Source organism: Maylandia zebra, linkage group LG3 (assembly GCF_041146795.1).
Source record: "Maylandia zebra isolate NMK-2024a linkage group LG3, Mzebra_GT3a, whole genome shotgun sequence".
Classification (NCBI taxonomy): domain Eukaryota; kingdom Metazoa; phylum Chordata; class Actinopteri; order Cichliformes; family Cichlidae; genus Maylandia; species Maylandia zebra.
Genome location: NC_135169.1, coordinates 40,120,181 through 40,146,696, shown reverse-complemented (window position 1 = coordinate 40,146,696; position 26,516 = coordinate 40,120,181). Strand labels below are relative to the sequence as shown.

The following is a 26,516-nucleotide window of genomic DNA, read 5'->3' as shown; positions in this document are numbered from 1 at the left end:
TTGTGGGGATGCACTGTAGTGCTCAATGCTGTACATCCCTCATCATCTCTTCTCATTTGTATGCCAGAGCGGTGTGAGAGAGAAATGGGAGCTACAGGGAAAGCATAAAGAAGATGATAGAAATGATGAGGGCTTAAAAAAAAGAAAGGAAAAGGTGAGAAGAAAAGAACGGGGGAGTGGGTGAGGTGGGGTGGGGGTGGGGGGGATCTACGGCAGCTAAAGCAGGGATACAGAGAGGCGAAGAGGTAGCGAATTAGTGAGCCTCAACAATGAGGAAGCAGACACGTAACTATACATAATCTACCTGCAGTTGGCAGCTACCTCAGTCAATTGTTATCAGCTTCCCTTGAATTTAATGTGACCCTTGGGAGTGTAGATGCTGCCCATGCATTATAAATGCTGCCCATTGATTTCAGTTGGTGAGCTTTCCCTCCCCTCAGAACGAGCAGGCTCTGACTCACCGTGATTTCTTAAGTGACCGTGGTGTGCAGTATAATTCATTAAAATCGCGTTTCACGAACGGAGCCCTTGTTTTTATTTCGCAGTTTGACTTGTTAATTGTATCAGTGAGATTTAAGCACTTCAAAATCATCTGGATAATATTATAAGGCATATGAGGACCTATGGGGGTCTCCGTTGGTCTTTCAGCTCCGTCCGTGGATCAGGTTTATTCGGCACACCCTACGCTCCAGTTTCTGGTATTCCTGGGTTTGTTTGTAGCGTTGCCTTGCAGGGAGGGAGGCATGAATGCTAGGTTTCCCGGCTGAATATTGCAGTGCAGGGAGACCAGCAACACTACTTTACATCGCCTGTCCGTGGTTTTAATGCAATGGCCGATCGGTTATGTCACAGGTGTCGAACTCCAGGCCTCGAGGGCCGGTGTCCTGCAGGTTTTAGATGTGTCCTTGAACCAACACAGCTGATTGAAATGGCTAAATGACCTCCTCAACATGTCTTGAAGTTCTCCAGAGGCTGGTAATGAACTAATCATTTGATTCAGGTGTGTTGACCCACGGTGAGATCTACCTGCAGGACACCGGCCCTCGAGTCCTGGAGTCTGACACCCCTGGGTTATGCGAAGCTTCCTCCACACGGAGCCGCAATAGTTACATTTGGTGAGTGTCATGGCACGTTATACTCGAAGTGCAGTTTACCTGAGGGTGCAAATGGAATCTTTATGAAGCCTGGTTATTTCTGTCTCCAAGAGCAGCTCATTTTAAAGTCCGTATAATCTATGAAATAGCTGCAAGTAGGCGAATAAGTACCAACATGGCGTATTACATACTTCACAGAGGAGTATGTAGGTTACTTAAGGCTGTCTGGGCTTGTAAAAGATGCCGCCATTTCAATACATTTTCTGTTCATTAGCCATATCTCCTTTGCCTTTGGCCCCGGCGTGCTCGGGCCGGCTTGTCAGTTACAGTGTCACAACTACAGGGTCATTTAATTTAAAGGCCTGCTCCGCCGATTAGAGCTTTTGTGGTGAGCCGCCGTGACTACTGTAATGCGGGTGTTTGGGTCAGCGATGGGCACAATAGCTTAGTTACTCTCGCTGACTTCCTCACTATTGCCTCTCTCTCTCTCTCAGCACATTTTCCACTTGGCTGATAAAATAAGCCACTCTTTGATGAGCTTTCGGCAGGCCGCGGCGTTGTGCTTCAATAAATGCTTTTATAAAGACACACCACAGGCTGTCGACTCGGATCAGTCATACAGAGGCCGCCTGCGTCCGCTTGCCGTCTCATATTGGGACGCCATGTCCTGATAACGGGTTGTTTTGATGCATGATGATAAACGGGTAAAAAATAAAAAGTTCTGTAATGGACAACTTTTCTTCAAAGTGATTTGTTGTCTATGTTAAGACAGTATGAATGCTTAGGTAACCAGGAGCTGTAGCAAAGACAGCAGAGAAGCAATCCATAGAAAGGAAGGCCACTGCAAATGTAGTTTTCCTTTTAATATAAACCCCACTACATTCAGTGTCTTGACGTATTTACATTCTGTAATATAGGACCATTTTATATAGTGAATCTCATTGTCTGGCACCGCAAGCAGGTAGAGTAGGCACTTTTCTTTAGCAGTGCTCACACAGTAGCTGTTCAAGCATCGCTTGCTGCCTCCAAAATTCTGGGATTTGTCCTGTTAAAGCACACTGATGTAGTCGGTGAGGCGGCTGTGGCTAAATCTACTTTGTCTTGTGCCGCTTGTGTTGCTTTCTCTCCTCTTATTTTTAGCTCTTGGTAGTTGGAAACAACACACTCGGGCTGAATGCTTTATCTGGGCAGGAACAACATAAGCTAGCAGTTGTTTTGTATGCTTTTGTGTAGGTGTGTAATTGCTTGTTCAGATTAAAGTGTTCTACATACTTACTTATACTGTATACATAAATACTAAACTAAATCTGCAATAGCCAGCTCTGTGCTCTTTGATTAATTCACTTTGCTGTTATCAACAGAGACTTTGTAGGATAATTAAGGCCGGGAAGTCAGCTCGTTTACTCGTCCTTTGAAGGAAAAGCTAGACAGCTGCCACCAGGCTCAAATGCACACTCACGAACGTGAGGAAAAATGCTGCTGCCATACACTAGAGTGTCATAAGGCCGGGATAGCTTGCACTGCTTGCACTTCCTTCTTTAGTTTTGTTAAAATTAACATTACAAACCACGGTGTAACCGTAAATCTTACACAGAAGAAAAGCACGGTTACACCCAATATTACTGTCAGGCGTGGTCAGAAATATGGCCTGCTGCTCTACAACCACACTCAGCAGTGATATTCAGCACACTGTACCACAATGAATCACTTTTGGGGTGTGAAATCAAATTCAGGTTTAAGTTCATGGCAGCGAAAGCTGGATAGTCATGCTGTGTTTCATCACTTTGTAATTTGGAAAGCACTCCTTTTGCCAAGGGGACTGAAAGGAAAAAAAAAGAAACAGGCTACAGTGGATAATGTAACAAAGAAAAGAAGCAGTTTTCTCTGTCTTAATGCAGTGGAGTTGCTACATACTGTACAGAGCCTCCTTTTGCGCTCATGCGTTTCACCAATTGGCAATCATGCACTTGTGGATATCCAGTGAGCCTGGCTAGCTTTCTTGGCACTTCAACAAAATTCTTTTACTTTGCTTTCCCGGTGCCTCCTGCTCTAACTGGTGGCATATCCTTAGCAGCCGGTGAAAAGTTAATAACAGGATGTAAAATTAATCTCAGTCTCAGTTGTCTCACAACGGTATCTCAGCAGGCTTTTACTTAACATGCAAGCCTTTTCTCTACTTGCCATTATTAGAAATACCAGCCTTTACTCGGATGTTTTAATGCAAAACTCTAAAATGCAAGCATGCACAGACTAAAGCGTTTTTTCTGTGCATGCAAGAATGCCAAGCTTTTTGATTAAACTTGCTATGTTCACGTCTTGCTTACTTCCAGTTAAAGTCAGGATGCTTTTTAAATCACGGATGGATTATTTTATTAACAAGTAACAATTATACCTATAAGTAACAAAAATACACTTTTTAGAATTAGAAATTCTTCCCTTAAATGCATCCCACTGCAAGGATTTACACACTACGGGGCAGGTTCAGGGCTGGTTTTGGGCAACAAAGATAAGAGATGAGAGGAGATGACTAGCAGCCAGCAGGTTGCTGCTTTGAGCATCTCTCCGAAACGACTGTTTCTGCACATGATTTCTGACAGAAATAGGCATATTTCCAGCTTTACCTTACAAGCCCCACTTTAATTGAGGTTCTTACAATAGTTGCAATAAAAGGAAGATGAAAATAATCAGTGAGTAAAGTTGCAGTGCCTGCGGTAAATGTAGCTCAACCTGTAAATAAAAGGATGAAATCAAAAAGCTGTTTAAAATCGTTGAATTTATTGCAGTCTGTTCAAATGAAGTTGATTGATATAAGCTTGAATGGATACCAATCACATTATACTTAATTATTAATTATGCAAATAAAGACACCTTTAATTGTATATATTTCACATGTATTTTACTCAGATGTGCAGTTTTCTAAAAAAAAAAAAAAAAAAGTAAAAAAGAAAGAAAAAGAAAGTAAGAAAGATGCATTTTACTCAAAATTACTGCTTCATGTTTATTGAGGGTGAAATTAGAGGGTGGCTCAAAACCAGACACCAGCTCTGGTATTGGTTTTGGATCAATACCAGTGCGATCAGATCGATACTTTGTTTCTACAATGCAGCCCACTGAACTCTATTAAGTACATGTTGTTTTTTTGGAAATCACGCATTATGAAAACTGTCTGAACCGTTTTGTGTTGATTGTCAAGTCTGTTTTATTTATAGCTGATACACATTCCAGGACTCCAAATAACCCAGTTTCAAAATACATGAAAAGCCAAAAGATGTTACGTTTTGTTGCATTAACAAGATACTGTGGAAAGTACAAATCACACTGATTTAGTGGTCATTAAAGTGTTTTTAGAGGTTGCAAATAGAGGATAATTTATCACATAAATGACACATTTCTCTACTCTACATGAGCTGCCTTTGTAGGTTAAAACCCGTGGTATCGGTATTAGTATTGGTAATTTTGGCCCTGTAATTAGTTGGGATTGGTATCTGTATTGGTAATATTGGCCCCAATGTTTACTTGGTATTGGTATCGGTAATTTTGGCCTTGTAATTACTTGGTATTGGTATCTGTATTAGTATCGGTAATATTGGCCCCCGGGTTTACTTGGTATTGGTATTGGTATTAGTATCGGTAATTTTGGCCTTGTAATTACTTGGTATTGGTATCTGTATTAGTATCGGTAATATTGGCCCCCGTGTTTACTTGGTATCGGTATTAGTATCAGTAATTTTGGCCCTGTATTTACTTTGTATCGGATCGATACCAAATCTGTAGTATCTCACAGCACTACTGTAAATGTACACTTTCTTATGTTTTGCTAGGCTGCTAATTGAGTGCAATCCTTTAAAAACTCATCTTTAAAGGAGCAGCTAATATATGGATAAGGTGGCATGATTGTTTGCAGTTAAAAAATGTATATGATTATGCAACACTGGTAAAGTAGACATTGGTAGTGTCTGTCTCCAACAAGAAAATTAGGTGATTTTCCAGATAATGCGTCGGTCATTCAGCCTTATGGATGTATATTTCTCTGTCCAGAACTCACTGATGATGTGTTGGAAGCCTCACCTCCCAACTACTGCCAGTACTTTAACACTAATGATTGGACGAGAGCAGTAAATTTGGCTCTGATAGTGTTTCTGCTGAGTGCGAAAGACCAAGGAGAGCAGCAAGGAGTTTATAAGAGGTAAATGTGTAAAATTAAAGCTCTGTCCAGTTGCTGTAATTACTGTTAATTAGGTTTGATCAGAAAAAGAAGTGAAATCAAGCGAAAGCACACGATGAAAGCCTACCATACCGCCCAGAACATAATTTTTGCTTTCTGTTCTCGGTGCAATTGATTTCTCCTTTTTGTGCAGCAGTATGTGGTTAGGATTGTTGCAATATGGTGCGACCGTGCTCCTTTCCAAACACTTGCAGGCCTGCTAAATGACTGGCAGATGCTCTGTTGACCAAACTAGTTTCAGCAGTTCAGCTAAATTGACCTATCGCATCTGTTTTCTCTGCCAAAGTCTCAAATTTGATCAAACATAATGAACAGCAGATTTGATGAAGCACGTCCCCGGCACTTGTTCGAAAGCCAAGACCGGTTGGCCATTGTGCCTAGATAATATTTAGAAATTTGGCAATATAATTGAGAGCCATTCTTTTTCTTTTCATTTGCAAGCATCTTTGCACAATCTGACAGAAGTAAAGGAATCATTTCACTAAGTACCTTTTTTTTTTATCATTGGCACACATGCACAAATTATAGACTCTCGTTTTCCCAGTGTCTCTGTCATTTTAAATCACAGCCAGTGCTTTTAAAAGAGACGTGGACATGAGGCGGACAACCCAAATAGGTGAGAGGAAAGAAAAAAAGGTTGTTTTAATTAAGTCAAAAGGAAAATCTACCTAATTTGCATAGTAAACACAGTGCTACCGATTAATCCTTTTTCTTTTTTTTGTTTTTAGCTTATTATTCAAGACCATCCAGTGTCATAGACACCTCAATTACAAAAGCTTTGGTGCTCATCAGTTTTATGATTGCATGTGAGATTTAATTATAAATCATGTAATGATTGTTTTGCGTCACAATAACAAAGAGAACAGCTCGTCGTGTGTTTCATCAGGGATGCCGAAGAATTGCTCTTTCCCAGAACCGCTGAATGCCATTTGATTTTACCTCTGTGTGCATGCTCTTCATTAATACGTCTATAATTAAACCTAACCACTTCACCCCTCGCACACGGATATGGTGCCAGCACAGATATAAATTGAATGCGTTCAGTTGAAATATATATAGTGAACAGGGCAACGCTAAGGATGGGAGACGAGAAATCTCTGAAAGAAAGCACTCCAAAGATGGATTGATACGATGGCTAAAGAGGCAGGGAGGGATAACGAGGGGAAAACTGGAAAGTGTGAAAGGTGACTGGGGGAGGTTGCCATCAAAATGCTAATGTTGTGTGGGATATTTACTGCAGAGTGTTAATGTAGTTTAAAACAGGCTCTTTGTCCTGCAGCCCATCACCAAGCTCCTGTTGGGCCCTAATAAATCAGCCATTAAAAGCTGATGTGACCTGAATAGCACTTCATACAGCGGCAATCGGGCCGTAGCACCAGTATGGGAACCAGAAAGCAGCTGAAAAATTTATGAAGATGCCACTTAATAACGGTCGACCCAGAAGCGAGCAAAATAAAAAGTGTCTGTGTGATGTGGCTTGGAGAAAGTAACGCTTGGACTCCTTTTTTTTTTTTTTAATTTTTTGGTTTTTTTTTAAGTAAATCTGTGTCATACAGTAGACGTGCAGATGCCTCTTCATGTTGGCAGACGTTAAAGGTTCCTGCCTTTTAATTGCGTCCCCTGTCGCCCGTTTGGAGAGAATACAGCAAGAGTCGGTGTGTTGCTCTAACATAAGTATGCCCTGCTCTAACTTTTGTGTTCTCTTCCAGGACAGGAAGTGCTTTCCCTATCTGGAATGTGATATACGGGATTTGTTCAGCAGCAGCACTCAAGGACCGCTCTCCTCTCTCGAACTGAGGTATTGTACACTTTTTATCAGCATTTCTGACAGCATCAGACTGTAAATGTACGGCGGCCCTGAGAGTTTAGACGCACTGCAGCTTAAGAAAACACCAGCAAATCGAAAAAAAAAAATGCTGCAAAAGCACACAAAAAGTCACAAATTCAATTCAACAACAGTTACCTCAAGGGACTCTATAATACTGTCAGGTAAAGACCCTACAATAACTCAGACTTGGCGACAGTGGCAAGGAAAAACTCCCTTCTAACAGGAAGAAGCCTAGGGACAGGAGGGGCAGTCATCAGCCGTGATTGGCTAAAGGCGAGGGGAGGAAGTTGGGATGAACGACACACTGTGGAAGAGACAAGCTAACAGTAAATGGCTAATAGCAAACACGTAGCTACAGCATTATATGAATGATATCTCTGCGTTATCATCAAAATAATGTTGGTCAACATCACAACGGACCAATCACAAACACTCAGTTAGCATTGGCGAAGAAGTTAGCTAATGCTATTAAAAGCTACCATAAGCAAACCGAAACGAGTAACCTAAATTTGGCGGACAGCAAAGCTAACTTGATAATATATTTATTAAAACACACGTTACCATGGCATCTTCTTATCGTTTACACCGGTGAATCCTACTTCTTTTAAGGGTGTCTCAGTGCAATTCTTCCCATGTTTTGGTTGCTATCATTTTTGCAGCTGGTCCGTCACACTATCGTCTCCCCAAAAACACTTTTATTTTGTGAGATTTTTTTTTCCTACTTCTGTTGTCTTTAGCGTTCTTCTAGTTGCTGGTGTTTTCTTCAGTTGCGGTGCGTTTGAACTCTCAGGCCCAGCAAATGGGCCTGAAAACGACTCCGTGCAAGTCATGAATATGCAGCGCAACCCAGATTAAGTCTGCAACCCATACACCACCAACCCCACCCAGCACAGCACAGTAATGAAGAGCATTCATGTGGGCCAATTGGGCTGGTACTCTGCGCGCAATAGGATGTTTATGAAAATGATTCACGATAGGTGCTCATCTTCATATGCAAATCTGTGGGACACCACTGTTAGGCCTCTAATTTGTGCCGGCGGCGGCGAGGAGGGTGTTTTTTTTCTTTTCTTTTCTTTTGGTCGGTAACCATACGTATCTACGGAGCGTGCTTGGATTTCATTCCCTGATGCAAATGATGTTTTCGGTGTAATCATGCAAAAGCACAGCTGGCTTCCATTTCTCCACACCTCGAGCCTGTTGCTCCCCCGCACCCCCTCACTGCTGACTCTTAACCACCAGAACCTTCCTTGCGCCGGGCTCCTGTCTCCTCTTCCCGTCTGTTTGCCGTTGTTGTCTCCTGCAGCCCTTGTGTTTGCTCTCTGCTTCTTGTAGTTATCTTCTTTCCCTTTCCTGTGTCACTTGCCATACCAGCCCTCCCCTTTTCATCCCATCATCACACACACACACACACACACACACACACACACACACACACACACACACACTTCTCTCCACTGCCACCACCTCCAAGCAACCCTCTTCATATTGAATGGATCCACTAGCCTCGGTGCCTCCTGCGGTGAGCCTGGATTGAATTCAATTAGGGAGATTGTTTGCCCTGCAGAGTTTACTGGTGGGCTCCGTGGATGATAGGTTTGCCTGCCGACTTCCCCTTCTCCCCACGTCCTCCTCCTCCCTCACTCATACACACACACTCTTCCACACACAAAGACACACCACTACATCCATCTACCCTGTTTCCCCTTCATCTGACTCAGTGTAGACACCCTTCCTTTCCTCTTTCTCCTAACAACTTCCTTTTGGCAGTGCACTTGCCTTTCTATTTCCATTTCCTTCTTTTTTTTTGGTGTGTACACTGTTTACGTTGCTTTTCAGGCCCTCGTTGATGTTTTTATGCTATTTTGTGACATCGCATTCAACATGATCAAGGCATAAAAATTGGCACAGTGGGGAAAATGTGTCATATCACCTCTTTGATAAGACCACAGGGACTCATATTCTTCATGTGGCTGTTTCGTGAGAGTTGCTGGGATGGGATTTTTCAGATGGGAACTGTTTTATTTGAGCTTAATCCCAGCAGCTACACACACACATTTCAAGATAATCCCCACCCCCATTTTTTGTTCCAGAATTAATTTTCCCATTTTCTAGCATATCCAGCATAAAGGGAAGGGCAGTAAATGTTGCTGACATAGGAGTAATGGCCACATTAGTTGCAAGGTGAAAATAGAATTGTGCTGTCATTTGAATAACATTGAGAGCAGCAGGCGGTACTTATGCATGCTGCTGGCTTGTGGTTTTAGATATGAAGTGAAAATCTGGTACAGACATAATGGCCCTGGTCTCTGTTCTGTGTAGAAACATATTTCAGGGACTTGTCCTGTAACCCGCTGCTTTCCTTCAGATGTCACGCTGTGTGACTGTGTACCAGTGCTCCTCAGAAATCAGATACTGTATTAGTGCTGAAAGATGTCAAATGAATTAAAAGCTAGGCATCGCTTTGATGATAAACGTCCTAATGCACTCTGACGTGGAATTACGACCTTCGTTTGATGTACCTTTTTTTGCCTGATTTGTGGTCACTGCCGATTATGTTTAATTCACTTGAAGGCAATGACTTTGTGGGGCTTTAAAGAAAACGTTTGATTTACAAACAAGTGTCATTTGGCAGAAGGATATTTTTCAAGCTAATACGCGAGAAGAATCCTAAAGTAGACCGATTATACTTCCTTTTTCTCTGATACTTGTGCTGTTACAAACCTGTAAATGGTAAATGGCCTGTATTTGTATAGCACTTTTCTAGTCCCTAAGGACCCCAAAGCACTTTACACACCCAGTCATCCACCCATTCACACACACATTCACACACTGGTGATGGCAAGCTACATTGTAGCCACAGCCACTGACCAAATGCTCGGATGCTCTTGCTTTAGCCTGCGCTAAACACTCAGTTTCAGGTGTTGTTTTTCTACTCTTGTGTCTGATTGATGTCAGAGGCACAGGATTTCCTTATATGGTCATCTCAGGTTCATTGTTTGTTTATTCATGCCACTTCAGAGTACTCATTCGATAGCAAAGCTGGGCAGGTAATGCTAAAAGACACGGCTCTTCCATCTGTAAAGAGCAAGATCGAGGTATCAGAACGCAAAGTGTAACTACCGTTATATTGCCAAACTGTGTCCAATGTTTACAGTTTGTTTCCGGAGGTCCACAATGTCAAGACAAAGAGTTTCAATGCCCACGAGCACCAGGTTTTGTTTACCTGACAAGGAGCAGCCAATCAGCGAAAGGCTTTTAGGAAAGGGAGCCTTAAAGAGACGAGTGATGCAGTGTTGCAGACACAAGGCGACCTTTAAGGTGCTGCTTAAAGATTAGCAAGGATTTTATGTGGTTAATAGATACTCTGGGTGAAGTCCAAGAATAAAAGTTTAGAGCTGGAAATTAATATAATAGACCCCATTTTTATCTGAACATCTACAAAGCTGCAGAGCTTTTTAGCCTGTTAGAGAATTGAAGCTCCGTGTCTGTCTGCAGTGCTTTGCATAGCCAAAGTGGCTTCCTTTAGCGTCAACCATTCAGGTTACTTTAACCACAGTGGCCAGAGATGACTTTAGCCCCGCCAGGTTTTTGGTTCTGTTAGCTTAAAGCCCTGCCGTTTGTTTTCATAGCGTGATCCTGCCTGGACTTGTTGAAATGATGCAAAACAGGTCATTTGAATGGAAAAGGCAGTGAAATCCTTTCGGCCAATGTCAGCAGTGTTCTTGAATTTGAATCCTATCCAGAGGTAGTTGACTTTGCACGTCTTTGTTTTTCGTGTCCTGTTACTTGGGGCAACTATGGTCAGGCCAGAAGCAGGCTGCTCCGAGGATACCAGACAGCATCGAAACCCTCTAAATGACCAAATTATTTAAAAGGCACACATTGTTTTGTGTAGTGCACGGCTGATAATGATGACCCTCTGTGAAAAGTGTTGTTGTCAAGACAACCGCACCTTGCTGGGGGATAGATTTATTATGACGTGTTTGTGGTCATTTTCTCCCAGTGGGTAGTGGGGCGCGAGGGGGACCTGATGTGAAAGTGCTCCCGCAGCTTTATGAAAATGCTGCTTAGTCATTTCTTTATGTTGATTTGATGATTATTGATTTTAACCTCAAGCAAATTTGTGTCCAATAGCTAATATGCTATTAGAATCATCAAAGATGGCGTGTTTTCGAGGTGAACGTTTTTTGCAGACGGGACTCCAAAAAAAAAGTTTCCATTCTGCCGTTGAGGTCATACGTGATCATTTCTCTTTGAGAGCATGTGTTAACAGTCTCATACTCTAATTACTCTCACAGTCAGTAAGGGGCAGGCAGTTTTAAGCCATTTGTTTATAGCTGAGGGTAAACTTGCACAATAAAACTCCACACAAGGACACATCGAGCGGATGTAACCGTAATTATTTAGTGTTACGTCACCTGGAATGTGTCTGCGCGCTGTATGTGCGTGTACCTGTGCTTTATGTGGTGCTTGCTGTGACACTGCACTATATATAGCTCCAACGCCCATCTATTCCAATATAATATTCATGTCTTCAGTGGCAATTCGTCACTCTCTTGAACTGCATTATCATGGTAATGCCATCTATGATTTCTCCATGCATCTGTAACGCCTGCAAAATTTGGTATCAACGGTACAGAATAAATATAGCTCTCAAAGAAGAGTTTAAAACAAATCAATAGCTGCATTTAGTTTAAAAGTTTTAGGAAATATCGGGGACAATATTAGGTACACCTCGTTAGCACTGGGTTGGACACCCTGTTGTGCTGGAGACATTCCTTTGACATGATAACAAAACAGGTGCTGTATATTTGTTGCCAGCACACACATTGTACAAATCTTGCATTCCTCCACATCCCAAAGGTGCTCTATTGGATTTAGATCTGATGACTGTGGAGGTTATTTGAGTACAGTAAACTCATTGTCACATTCAAGAAACCGGTTTGAGATAAACTGAGCTTTGAGACAGGGTGCGTTACCCAGCTTGAATCACATAGTCGGCAACATGTTTTGCTTAAGTCATGCTCATTTGGTACGATAAGGCACAAAGCGGATACCTTGGGGGACGGATATCGTCGTTTAATGAGTGTTTTTTTTTAGTTACTGTTGCCGTCTAGTTTTCTCCTCTGACCTCTGGCATCAACAAAGAGAACTATCGCTCACTGGATATCTTCTGTTTTTCCGACCATTCTCTGTAACGCTAGAAATGTACGGGAAAATCACAGTAGATCAGGAATTTTTGATCCATCCGGCACAACCATGCCGGATTCAGAGCCATTGAAATTGCCTAAATTTCTTCCCCATTCTGATGCTCAGTTTGAACTTCAGCAGGTGGTCTCGAGCACATCTACACTCTTAAATGCATTGAGCTGCCATGTGATTGGCTGATTAGATATTTGCGTTTGGTTGAACAGGTATAAAGTGTCCGGTGACAGTAGGTAGGTTAGCTTAACTACAACACAAAGGTGGGAAAGAAGAGGAGAATTATTATTTTGGACTTATTAATTATTTTTTGTTTTGTTTTGATGCTTATAGAAATGTAAGAAGCAGGATTTGTGAATTTAGTACATGCTAACTGAAGTATTTCAGGAAATCACTGCCCAGCTAGCTAGGCTAGCATAACTGCTGTTAAAGCAAGTTCGGGTTATGCTATTTTATCTGTCAAAATATAATATATGTATTTAAAAAAAAGAGCTTTAAAGGTCCTGATAAACTGATTATGTTATTTGTGGACAGGTTGAGTCATGCTAACTGTTTTTCCTATATTCTACTCAAAGTCAGTGCTAATGCTAAATGCTAAACATGCTAATGCTAACTCAGTAAGAAAGTGAAAGAACACATTTCCCACACTGTTGACCTCTTCCCTTAACCCTGTGCGTCTGTTTAGTGGAGGGATTTCTGAGATAACACTTCCTCTTTTCCATTCCATCTCTCCACCTCTACATACCCACTTAGCTATTGCATGTCACAGCCCACCTCCACAGTCCCACAGGGCTTTGCAGGTGAGTGTTTCACTTTTCGTGACTGGTAAAAGTAAAAGTCCCTTCAGCACCGATGCCCACCCAGGTCTGACAGAGACAGCATTAAATTTGGACGGGGCTATTTTCGGTAAGGGAAAGAGGAGGGGTCACTGGGATGTTAGTGAAAGTGTCTTGTCATGTGCCTGGTCGCTCTCCTGATACCCAGCCTGACAGTTTGGGTGTCTTAATAAAACAACACCCCTGACAGCGAGCTCACACAGCAGCTCAGTGGTTTCGCTCCATCATCTTCCGCCAGCCCTTCCTCTCCTTGGCTTCCCCACTGTGCCCATGTATCGCCCAGCTCCTCGCTGTGACCGCTCAAGCTGATTTAAATGAACAGGACGATCTGTTGATTGCTATTAGATTCATGCATAGCTTGCACCTCTGGGGGGGGGGGGGGGTCTGCCATTATCCCATTTGATATACTGTAGCAAAGCAACAACTGGCCTACATTCAAAGCCACTCTTTATACTCTTTTTATACTCTTTATTTGTTACTCAGGTGTATCTAACTAACCTCAAGAGCCTTTTTCCTTCGCCTTCTGGTTTTCGTAGCACTCATTCTCCCTTGAACTTCTGCTGCACCCTATCCAAAAGCTTCAATTCCAGCAAAGGTGTGCTGTTCTAATCAGCTCTGTTTGATGTGTGGAGGCAGCAGGCTTTATGGAGGAGCCAAGATCTCTTAGGACATTAAGGCTAGAGGAGAGGGAGGAGAGGAAGAGATTACTGCTAGTCTTTTTATAGAGGATCACTCCATCTTGTCCTTTTTAGCTCACTCATTAGTTCTCGCTTCCCCCCGGAGGGTGATTCTCTCGTTCTGTCTCTCACCAAAACTGAGGCCTCTTCTTTCACTTTGGCAAAAAAAACAAAACAAAGAAAAAAAAACCCTTGTCTGACCATCATTTAGGCAAATATGATCCAACAGTGTTTCCATTATCACAAAGTCAGAGTCAAAAAAGTGCTTGTGTGGTTCCCACTTTGGCAGGTATTTAAAAAAAAAAAAAAATTTTTTTTAAAGCAGCCCAGGAGAGAGAAGGGGATGAATAATGATTGCACATGCCTCCCTTTGTCAGCCGTGGAGCCGGCGACATGCCTTTTCTTCATTTCCATCGCCCAATTCCCTCCATTTCCTCTCTCCCTCCCTCCCTTCGGTCAGTACCTGTGAAATCAGACATCCTTCTGTGCCTGTCAAAAAATAACCACATCTGCAGCTGCAACCGGCTGTCAGGGGAGTTCACCGCCTGACAACTTGCGCGCGCACTGAGGTAATCAGAAGTTGTCAAAAGTGAAGTGTCCTCTGCTTTGACTGAGCTTGTGCGGTCCCGTCCAACACCGGGAGCTTTGGCTGCGGTGTAGGTGTACTAATGGCCTCTTTGTCATCAGGGATCATTAAATAATGTCCTGCGACTGCATATTTTGGCAGCAAAATTGTTGTTTAGCTGAGGAAAATGGAGACACGGATAGATAATGGGAGCCCGCATTCGCTGCCAGCCTGCTGGCCAACTCTGTCGTGGGATGGAGCGCCTCATACGCTTTCATGACCTCCTATGATCATACATCATTTTCAAGTGCTTGGAATGCAATCCTTTCTTTTTTGGTTTTCGTTTGTTTACATATTCCCAGGTAGCTTGTGAAAATTTAATTTGTTCCCCATATGCATGGGGTGCTCCTCTGTGAGGAAGCACCTGTCTTATAAAAAATGCCCCCACAAGCGAAGAGGAATTATTGATTTGCATCTGTTTAGTCGGGATGCCGCCCTCCACGCGAGGATCCCGAAGGTGCCGTCGCACCCGTCTGTCCTTTTTACGGTGGCTCTAAAACCGTTGATAGGGGCCGCGATCCGTTTCTGCCCTCCCTTGAGTTTTATTTACAGCCCCAGCCTGGCAATAAAGCCCGAAATTTATGACTTACTTTTTAATTAGAAATAATGTCTTGTAGAGTTTAAGTGATGGATGGTTTAATCAATATATAGACCGTGGCTGGGCCTATGATAAACGTCTCTATTGACAGAGCGCAAAGTAGCCTAACTTAACACTTTGTCTTTCAAAGAAATATGAAGTGTTTTGTTTGGTGACGGGAACTGTACACTGCCCTTCTCTGTGTCTCTCTCATTATTCTTCTTTCCATTTTACTGTCTCTCGCAACTCTGTCAACACTTTTTTCCTCTCAACAGGCAGTGTTTTCTACAGAATGAATCAACCTCCCCTGTCACACTGTATTTAGGTAATTATTTTACTACGCGAAACCCCTATTGTGTTTTGTGCCACATTTGCTAAAGTTTAAATAAAATAAGTGCTGAAGGTGGGTTCTTGTGAATGGAAACTGACAAGCTGGGAGAAATGCATTTCTCAGATAGAGGGGGGACTTTTTTAGTTTCTTTTTTTTTTTATTGGGCAAAGTGGTTTCCTCTTTCTCTCAGGTTCAGAGAAAAAGAGGGAGCAAAAAGGATTTTCAAGTAGAATAATTAAATAGGAATCAAGTCAATGGGATTTGTTTCCTGGCGCTGCAGATAATTGCGTAATATACACCGGGGAATGGAATTGTGGTACTTGACGATTGAAGTTCAATTTTTGTCACTTGCGGCTTATTGTGAAGTGTTCAAACGTGACATGCGCTGTGCTTAACTCGGTGCCGTTTTCCACAATCCAGACAACTCCACAGAGCGATCAGACAAAATCGGCTGTAATTTTGCACAGGACTATAACTAACACGCGCCATTATACTTCTAAAATGTCAGGGAACTGGGGGGAAATAGTTGTGTGAAATCAAATCAGGGATGCAGCAAAAGGGAAAGCTCCAAAGTGTCATATTTCAAAAGCTTTAGCTAGCTTGTGCCTGGCTTTTGATTATTAGATAGCTTACTTAATAAAAATGTTAATCATCATTTAATATATTTTTATCATGTGGATAAAAGAAAACACAAGATATATTTTCGGTTTCCCAAAGTTGTAAAATTCCACTGTTATAGCAGTCAAACACAAATATGTGTCTTACTACAACACATTTAACGTGTTCGGTTGTTTGTTTCTCTGACTGTGAACTCAAGTCCTCAAACCCCGGGCTACGAACCGGAGTCGTTTGGTACTGGGCCGCGAGAGTTCAGGCTTGGGTGTGAAATTTATGACTTTCAGGGTTTTTATCAGTTTTTATTGTTATTTTTGAAACCATTTTTATCGTTAACTCGGTTTCCCTGGGTCTTTTCCTGTGTGGTTGGATTGTATCATTTTTATTTCACCACCACAGCATATATGCAAAAGCTGAATTATGCATGATGCATTATGACGCCATCAGGTTGCCTCTCAGCCGGCTTCTTAGCATTGGAATAAATGCTTTTGTGCATCTACAGCACCTCATAAAACCATTTTGTTTTCATTGCACAACAGTGACAACCACAAAGCTGAATTATAGATGCCTAGCAGCCACCTAGCAACAGGCTAAAATGAACCTGTTATTACAGCTAAACAAACTACAGCAGCTATTTTTTTGGGTGCTGTTAGTGTGTTTCAGTTTGTCAGGATCAAGAAAAAGGCATGTACTAGTACCTTTAATCAAATACAAATTTAAAAGGAAATAACAATAATATACATCAAAACCAATGTTGGGTTCGATCTTGGCAGCACCTCCTGGTAGTGTCAAACAAAGATATTGTGGTAGACGGCAGAAAAGATGAGGGGGGAAAAACCTATGCAAACAGAATAGCTGCTATAAATAATAAAAATAGAAGTTTAATGCTGTTTAATGCTAGATTTTAGAGCATAAATATGAAATATAGTCTAACGTACCCTTTTGCACAACAGTGACCTGCTACATGACGTTATCACATAAAGGTAAATATATTACACACTCAAGTCTGGGTTTATAAAGTTAATGATTACTAATCAGTAAGATAAGAAGCAAGAACGGTGACAGAATGTGTGTTGCATCAGAGTCCTTCCTTCACCGTTACACTTGAATACTTGCAACATGACGCCTGCCTCTGCAATCCAGACCACCTACCTCAAAGAGAACAGGATAATCTTATCTATATTCAAACACGCACAGATCGGTGCACACCAACATGAAATCACCTGACCTCTAAGACAAACCACAATACCTTCCTTTCTTATTGATTAGTCTTGCATTCACTGCCCAGGGCAGGTGGAGGCCTTAATAACGGCTTTATGCTTTGTTTTCATGGTCCCTGGAATAGAATAACCACAAATGACATGGATCTCATGCTATGAGTCCCTCTGGTCAATGGTTAACTGCTCTGCAGTGATTCAAAGCATCCGGGCTCTGTTGCGAGTGACCGCTCGTATACGGATCTCGACCTGGATACGTTTTCTTCGCCCTCGCTCCCCACCCTCCACGCTCGCCGGTCTAATTTCTGCTCTTTTCCTCCCTTGCGCCGGCATGTATTACCTTATCTGCCTCCTTTGTGAAATATAAGCTTGTAGATAAGTAGTATATTGGGCCGGGTTACTCATGTCTGTCTTGTTCATTCCTCACAATCCTCTAATTCCCTCTAGAAAGCTATTTTCCCAGACTGCAGGTGGCCTGTGTTGTAACGTAGAGGGCACGCCTGATCTCCCCACAGCAAACACAGACATGTAGTCACCTCTTTTGTATTCTCTACAAGTGCTGGTAATGCCCCAATATGCATGTGTACTGCAAGTGTACACATGACTAATCTCGGAGACAGCGTAGCAACATACCACTGATAGGTACGCAGCTTTACCCGAGATTAGCCATGAAGTCAGGAATTATTCAACTGTTGTGTTTGTGCCCTTTCTATTTCTGGTTGACTGATGAATGGCACGCACAAAACAAACAGAATCCCGCATGAAGCTTTTAACTGCGGTTACCCCTTAGTCTACGGTTGTTTGCTGTGTAGACTCCGGGGGGGGGGGTTACGCCATCTTTTTCAAAGCATGACTCTGTTCTGACACTCACTACAGTAAACTGCATTAAAGGAGGGAGTGAGCGTTTCCAACCCAGAGTAAAAAGCAATGCCCTGAGACAGAAACTGGTCCTGTTCGCTGGTCAGGGTCACTGCCCACCACGACCTCTGTTCTGGCCAGTTAATTAGGAATTAGAACAGGCATGACCCTCAGGATGTTATCTACGTTAGAGTAATGAACACCTGGAAATTCTGGAGCTTGTGCACAAGTCACCGCATTGTGACTTTTAAACTCCTGTGGCCTTTATAATTCTACTCCCAGGATTTTCTTCCATTTCTTTTTTGTTCCCTTAAAGGTAATGAGGTAGTGTCACGCAGCTGGATAAATGTAATTTCCATTCTGTGGCACTTAGATCTAAGCTAAAAGCAATCAGCATAGGTTAAATTTAATATAGTCCTATTTATTGTCCAAGAATTACCTTGCTGTTATAGACTGTTATGTCCTTTCCTGTTAAATCTCTGTGGTGTCCATAAGAGCAGATATCCATAATATAGTCATCCTTTCATTTATGAGGGGCAGCCAATCAGAAAAAAGCTGGCTTAAAGTAATGCTGAAGGGAGCTATATAAGCTTGTTTACAACGGGGATGATGTGAGAGGTTGTGCCGAGCCTCAGTGTAAGATAAATAAAGATTATTTTTGTCAGTCATGCAAAGCTACTCTGGTATAGTTCACGAATAAAAATATGGGTTTTGCTAAGTGGTGTAGCAAGTATCCTTGGTATGGTTTAACAATGTTTTATAGGGGCTGCAGTAGGGCTGAACGATATATCGCATTTGCGATAATATCGCGACATGATCAAGTGCAATTTTCTAACCGCAAAGGCTGCGATTATACTCTGGACATGTCCAAATTCATGGGCTGCATCCTCCTGAGGCCGCATTTGTAGACCGATTACGTCACAGCGACGTGCCGAAGGCTGTCCAAATTACTACCATATCCCAGAATTCATAGCGCGGCCCAGCCAAACTCCAGTTTCCAGCAATGGCGGCCGCTACTAAGTTTTAAAATTACTCATACTAATCTTTCTGGGTCACAAAATAAACTTTTAACATATTTTCAGGCGAGAAAGTAGTTGTGTAAACATCAAATATCTGCTCGGTTTATCAAGATATCCCATATTTGCAAAAGTGCTTCGACGTTTTCAGAGGCGTCTGCTACCCACCAGTTCGACAGCTAGCCGGGACCTCGAGGGTTACTGATGCGGCCGAGAGCGGCACAACTCCCGGCACATCATTTTCAGATCACCGCGGAGTTTCGCTGCTCGGGTTAAACGTAATATATAAGTCACTTAGACAACCTAAAAATGTTATTGTTGGGCTTTTTTCAGTGTTTTGTTTGTTCGTGAGTAAATCGGTTTGGCTGAGATTAAAGTTATTAGATTAGATAAAATAAAACTTTATTAATCCCCCGGGTGGGTTCCTCCTTGGTTTTCACACAGCTGACTAAACGTCAAACAGAAAACTTATTAAACAGAAGTATGAGACAGTCGAGAATTTACACCAGTGTCTGGTTATATTTTAGATAGCAAGAAGCAGACGGCCGAGTTTATTAAACTCCACCGAGACAGCGGTGACGCTAATCAGAACTAGACCGTCCAATTTCACGCCTTTAAACTTTAAAGGCGTGTTTGTGTGTGTGTTTATACAATTGCTATTATGTTAGCACTTTATGTGTAATGTTACTGACTGCAGAGATCAGTAAGATGTGTGTATTTTTTATTTATTAGTTTTATTTATTTAATATTATTTTTTAATTGAATGACTGTCTAGTAGTTCACAGATGTCGAAAAACTGAGTGTGGTAAAGCCACTGATTTTTTTTATGTATATTTCTGCAATCTGCACATTGTACTGACTTTCATTTTAATGTTTACACCAGGGTTCCTTGTCAGCACTTTATGCTCAGATGTTTGTAAGCTAAAAATAAACTATTGTGTATGTTCAAATATACTGTTGTGATTGAAGAAGTTAAATAAAAATGTCAGTCATCAATTCATGCATCACCTCATGTCATCATAACAGAGGTCTGTCTTCCAGGAAAGAACAGTTTAAAATTAATGTAATATAGTATTGGCCATACTATATGATGTATTGCTTGTCTTTGTTTAATAATACAGAAGACAAAGACCTTCAAAAATAATCGCATATCGCATCGCAATCGCAATATTGTGGCAAAAAATCGCAATTAGATTATTTTCCATAATCGTTCAGCCCTAGGCTGCAGTATTGAATTTTTCTTCAACAATTTGTCCAATATCGTGTTGAAAGAACTGCATACTTTTATAAAGTTTGCTGTAGCCTGTAAAAACACCTTTAAAAAAATTACTTTCATTCATCCTACCGCAGAGTTATTTCAAATGCCAGCGTGTGCAACATGAATAAAAGCGCGACGAATATAAAAATTCTAGAAAAGCGTGACTGAAGGTAATGCAAGGGAAGGAAAAGTATTTTGCAGAAACGCACTGTTGTGTGTGTTGTTTGGATACCTTTGAGAGGCTGTAAATCCATCGTCAAATCACGTGTACCCCGGTTATAACTGGTATTCCATTTGCATCAGCAAAGCAGAGCCGCCTCAGCGCCATATTTGTATTCAGAGAGGAAAGCGGCACAGGTGGAGCGTGGGTTCCACAGCTAAAAATATGGACCTTAAAATTACATATACATGCTCTTGTTTCAAAAAAAAATCCAATTTCATTTATAATTGTGATATCGCATTTGTGGTGCAGCTGGTGTGTTCATGCAGGGCGACTGTGATTTTTATTTCATTCTGCCCGTGTAGACCCAGATTTCCTCCTGTCTGCCATATCATAATCACTTGGCCCGATGCCTTGATTTGGTGAATTGTTACACCCCGACTAGGTAGTGTATGATACACCAGCTCACATTCCGCATTATTTTATCAACTGCTTTTTTCAGGTCACAGTGCAGCCGAGAATGTGGCGGGTTTGGGTTATTTTTTTTGTTTTTTGGGGTTTTTTTCCCCCTCCCCTCTGTCTGTGCTGGCAGTGAGCACGCCCCAGTACACACAGTCCCTAGATGCAGTCTGGCAGGCCTAGTGAATCATCTTCCCGTCACAGGTGGGGGAAATACAACAGCGGGATTGGCAGTCCAAAGGTGGCATCTGGCCCGCTCTTGAGTGAGGTGTTTGGCTCTCTTGCTTCCCCTGTAAAAGACTGTGTCTTTTTTTCTTATGCAGGAGGAAAGAAAGTAGTTAAGCAACTTTATATTTCCCCTCCGCCCTAAAACGGTACACCAGTGATGCTGCAGATTTTTAAGGTAATACCTAGATTTCGAAACCCATCACAGGGTCTGTCTGCGCCTCCGTGAAGCTTTAACCCTGATTGTTTGCGTGTTTGCATTTCTGTTACTGTGGCCGCGTTTCTCTCGCACCCCCTCTCCCCACGTGTATTTGAGAGGCTGTTTCATCTGCGCTCTTGTAGCAAGGTGGCTGCGAGGGCCGCTGATCAAAGGCGGACTCCTTGGGGCCAACGAGGGCCCAGCTCGAGCAGCAGATGTTTCCCTTCTCTGTTAGCACTTCAGTTAGAGCTATCCTTATTTAAGCGGCTCCCTGCTTGCTAATGGCTCTCGCTGGTGTCAGATACACCAGATCGCTTTTCTTCTCCTTTGTGTGTGGAACATGGGACAGAACGCGAAACGCCAGGGATATCTTGTTCCTCTCTGACACTCTCATTGTGCTCCTCTGTGAATTTCTGGCCAGAAAAATCCCTTTCACAGTAATTGGGTGTGAATGAAACACTTGCGCTTGACTATTGTCTACAGTACAGTCTTGTATTCAGGCCATTGGTTAAACAAGCCGAGAGAGAGGGCAGAGACGGATAGAGAAAAATTGTTTGTGTGTGTGCCGGGGCTGCGGAGGATTAGGGTAGACCTCGCAAGAGTAGAGAACTATGTGAGGAAAATTATTAAAGAAAGGGGAGTTATTGTCGCTTGCAGAAAATGAGGGAAAACAAAGAAACTATTCGGGCCGTATCAGGAGCAGGGAGGGACAGGAATGGGTTTCAGTGAGAATAGAGACAATTTGGAAAAAGTAGCGAGCGGAATACAAAGTGGACAAGCGCATTGGTTTAACAGAAACTGCCAGCTCAGGTCCAGATTCTTCATATGGCGTACAGGAGATTGATTGAAAGATTTGGTGGGCCTAATTGCACTGCACCATCTGGCCAAGTTAAAGAACCTGCCAGGCATGTGACAGTTTCCAACAGGCTCACTGACGAGCAGATGTGTGCAGGCCTCGTGCATGCGCACGCGTGTGCGTTTAGAGCACGTCAGTCCCTCTTTACTTTGTGATCGCTTCTTTTTTTTTTGAGAGAGAGGGAGAATGAAGACAAAAAAGTCTTGAGTTACAGAGACCTGACGTGCAAATGCATATTGTGAAAGCTCTTTTTTGCATAATTAAATCTCCCTGTGCGTAACGCTGCCTCGTGTTTGTCATAATTTTGGTCTGTCTGTAATGGTGGAGTGGTTATTGTTTCTGTCAGAAATGCTATTGATATAACAGCCTGACAAATGTCATCGGCACAGAGTGGATTTCCATAAATCAATCAACCACGCCTACCCCCCCCATCGCCACAATGAAACAGATCGCCAGTGGAATTAAACAAAAGAAAATGCTCTTCACAAAACATGCATGCTAATTTATCCAGTAAATTCATTTGGTATTCACGGAGATAGCCAAGGAGGGGAGTGTATTCAAATCAAAAGTGCAGTTATCACATCTATTAACAAGGCAGCTACCAAGAACACAGAGGAAATTCTTTATTAGATCAGTCCGCTGAGATATGTAATTTCTAATTTAAAAGGAATAGTGTAATTTTTTTTGCTACGTGCGCTTATTAGTTTTCTTGTTGACATTTAGATTAAAAGATGTCGTTATTATTTATTCATTTCTTGAGTTATTTATTTATTACTCTTTGGTAAATGAAAAGCTGCCACTTAGATCAGGTTAGCGTTATTAGCATAAAGAAATGCTAAACTGGCTGCATTTTGTTACGGAGTGCTTTTAATGTACTCAAAGTCGCCGAATACCAAAGGGACGACATGCATTCAGTTCAGTTCAGTTTAGTTTTATATATAGAGCCAAATCACAACAACAGTTGCCTCAAGGCTCTTTATGTTGCAAGATAAAGACAATGATACAGAGAAAACTCGAACTGTCAGATGACCAGTGTTGGGTAAGTTACTTTAAAATAGTAACTTAGTTACATTACTAGTTACTTCTCTCAAAAGTAACTCAGTTACTTCAAGTTACTCGTTACTTTCAAAGTAACTAGTTACTAGGGAAAGTAACTTTGGTTTTACTCAGAATTCTCTTGTTAATGTGTTTCTTCCATAACTTTGCCAGTCTTCTAGCTTGCTTACTTGCCACAAGTGCGCTGTGACACCTACCAATAGAAAGGAAAAGATAATGTGCACATTTCCACGAGAGAAATCCCACGCCTGGACCGTCATTGACTGCTGCCATGATTCTAGCCTATGTCACAGCGTCATGTGCGCCTTTTACATCCAACACAAAAACTGCAGTCGTGGTGCTTTTGATTGTACTCAGAACTCGGACATTCTGCCTTCGGAATAGGAAGATGTAGGTAACACCAGACTGCAGATGAGCTGCATACAGGGCTGGACTGGGACAGAAAATTGGCCCGGGCATTTTGACTAGAAACCGGCCCACCATTATAGGAAAAATCATAAAGCCTTTGAATGAAAACAAACGCTGTTGTGACAGTGATGTACACTGTTCTGATGGTATATATGCATCAATCTATCAATCGTTTGTTGTAAGATTCAGATAATTATTTTTTAAAAGCGAGACATTTTAAATGAGAATAAGAAATAAAAGTATTTCTTTGTGCCACCTCTCCCTGTTAATGCCCTACATGGACCCCTGGCAACACTTTGCTAGACCCGCCCCTGCACAGTTACCAGCTGTCAGCTACCTAAAAAAGGATCCTGGGGTTATTTGTCTCTCAGAAACAGTTCATAACTTCCCTTCAACTCATTCATGTCACCTAAAAGGTAAACCTGTTTCTCCATCACAGCTCTGATGATCCAGTAAGGACATCTCCTGGTTTCATCTTCATGTTTCCCTCTCACCAGATAACCAAACCGATATCATGACCAGCAGGTTTACAGCTGTGGCTCCAGCAAACATCAGCTGATACTAGAAATTAATATTAAATAAATTCTCACAACAGCTGATCAAGCTTAAACGTGCTGCTGTTGTTTAGCGCGACATCCGCTGGTTTCTTCTTTCTGGCGCAAAGTGAGCGATAAACAAACAAGAGAGAAAAGCCGATCAGCTGATCATTGATCAGTTTTCATGACTGAAGTAGAAACGGGAGAGGGAGGGGGAGAGGATGAGAGAAGAAGAGGCAGCTGTGCAGCGTAAACACAGAATAACTCCAGCTTTGTGCCTTTTTCATTGTAGCTGAATTACGGGACAAACTGTTCCTTTTCACCTCAATAAGAAACGCGTAATATTTTCTCTGAATACCAGGCGGGACGGTTGGCAACTCTAATAACTTATGAACAAAATAAAGTTCAACATCATTAACTTCATAGCACCATCCAGCTGTATAGAAACTCCGTCATGCTAGCTAGCACGCAGTACGTAAAAAGTCAGAATAACGAAAATAAACTCCACCTAAACTTGGTTCATATCTGACCCAGAGAGACTGCAGGTCATAACTTCTTACCTGAAGTTCAGTTCACACTTGGACCGGCGGCTGCCTCGGGTCTCTTTTCCTTCTGCGTCCCCTTTCCTTCATCCACCTGCTGCCCTCCACCACTTGCTAATGTTACTGAATCTGTGGAAGCTCCACGATAGCCACCACACGAAGTAACGAGTAACGACCCTATCTAAATCCCAGTAACGACTAACGCGTTCCTGATTTTGGCATAATAACTAGTTACTGTGCTCGTTACCACAATAATAACGTAGTTACTGTAACGCGTTACTTAATAACACGTTAGTCCCAACACTGCAGATGACCCTCTATGAGCAAGCACTTGGCGACAGTGGGAAGGAAAAACTCCCTTTTAGCAGGACGAAACCTCCAGCAAAACCAGGCTCAGGGAGGGGCGGCCATCTGCTGTGACCAGTTGGGGACGAGATTACCAGCGCACCCACGGCAGCTCCGTCCTGATTCATCCCCTATACTTCTGTGCTTCCCTCCTCATCGTCACAGCCCTCATAGCTCTTACTACCAGTGACATCCCGACATGAGCCTAACGTGGCGCCATGCATTTTCAGGGCTAGTTGATTTATTGGGAGCCCCTTTGTGCTGGAAACCTCCAGACATTTCGGCCCATATTGACACTCTTTGGCATCACACAGTTGCTGCAGATTTGTCAGTGAGACCAGGCAACTTCTTTATAATCTTCTGTTGTCCAATTTAGTTGAGCCCGTGTGAACTGTACCCTCAGTTTCTCAGAGAAGAGTGCCAACTGGTGTGGTCTTCTGCTGCTGGAAGAGATGCTCTTCTGCATACTTTGGTTGTAACAAGCTTTTAGTTGTGTCATTTGTGTCTTGCAGTCAGGTCAAAGCAGTCTGGCTATTCTCTAGCATCAACATGGCCTTTTCTCCCAGAGAACTACAGCTCACTGGATATTTCCTCTTTTTCAGACCATTCTCTGTAAACCCCAGAGATGGCTGTGTGGGAAAATCCCAGTAGATCAGCAGTTTCTGAAATACTCAGCTCAGCCTGTCTGGCACCAACAATGATGCCACATTCAAAGTCACTTAAATCATCTCTCTTCCCCATTCTGATGTTCGGTTTGATCTTCAGCATGTTGTCTCGACTGTGTCTTCCTGCCATGCGATTTGCGGGTTAGATATTTGCATCAATGAGCAGCTGAACAGCTGCATCTAACAAAGTGTGCAGTGAGTGTACAGTGGGCATTATAGTGGGGGGAAAGTACAAACAGAAAAACTTAATTCATCACAAGATTCAGCTCCTCGGCCGCCAGCATCAGAGGCTGAAAAAACTGCGAAAGCACGTCGCTGGAAGACAGGAATCGAGGCCAAAATCTGTCGACAATCAGAGCTTCAAAGTGACTCAAACAAAGAAAAGGAAGCTGTTTAACTAATGAGGCACACAACAAACCGCTCTCTACTTTCACCTACAAAAAAAAGGGGGGGTTGGATTCACCTGAAATTGGACACCTTTGCCTTGCCAAAGCAGGATGGGGTGGTGAACGGGGGAACACCAGATTAGCAAATAAGGTAATTGCATTAGCATATCAAATCACCAACAACTGTCCTTCTGCTGCTTTGTTCATGCCAGGGCTTTGATTTTAGCCAAAAAACAGATTAGTGCGGATGCACTGTTAGTTTCAGTATCTCATGCCAAAGCAGTGTCTAATATACATCATGTGCATATATGTATCATATG

At 42.3% G+C, this 26,516-nt stretch overlaps 1 protein-coding gene across 21 annotated transcripts in view; it reads left to right on the top strand.

The window, feature by feature from the left end:
• The window catches only part of LOC101465762 (adhesion G protein-coupled receptor L3), a 266,208-nt gene that overhangs the window by 20,645 nt on the left and 219,047 nt on the right, over positions 1 to 26,516 (top strand). For 20 of the 21 annotated variants that reach the window (XM_076881844.1, XM_076881846.1, XM_012919994.3 and 17 more), the window contains exon 2: positions 7,029 to 7,117. The gene's annotated coding sequence lies outside the window, so the exon portion shown is untranslated. Of the gene's footprint in view, positions 1 to 967; positions 1,116 to 7,028; positions 7,118 to 26,516 lie in introns of those variants that run through there. The other variant, XM_076881843.1, reaches the window with a different exon arrangement.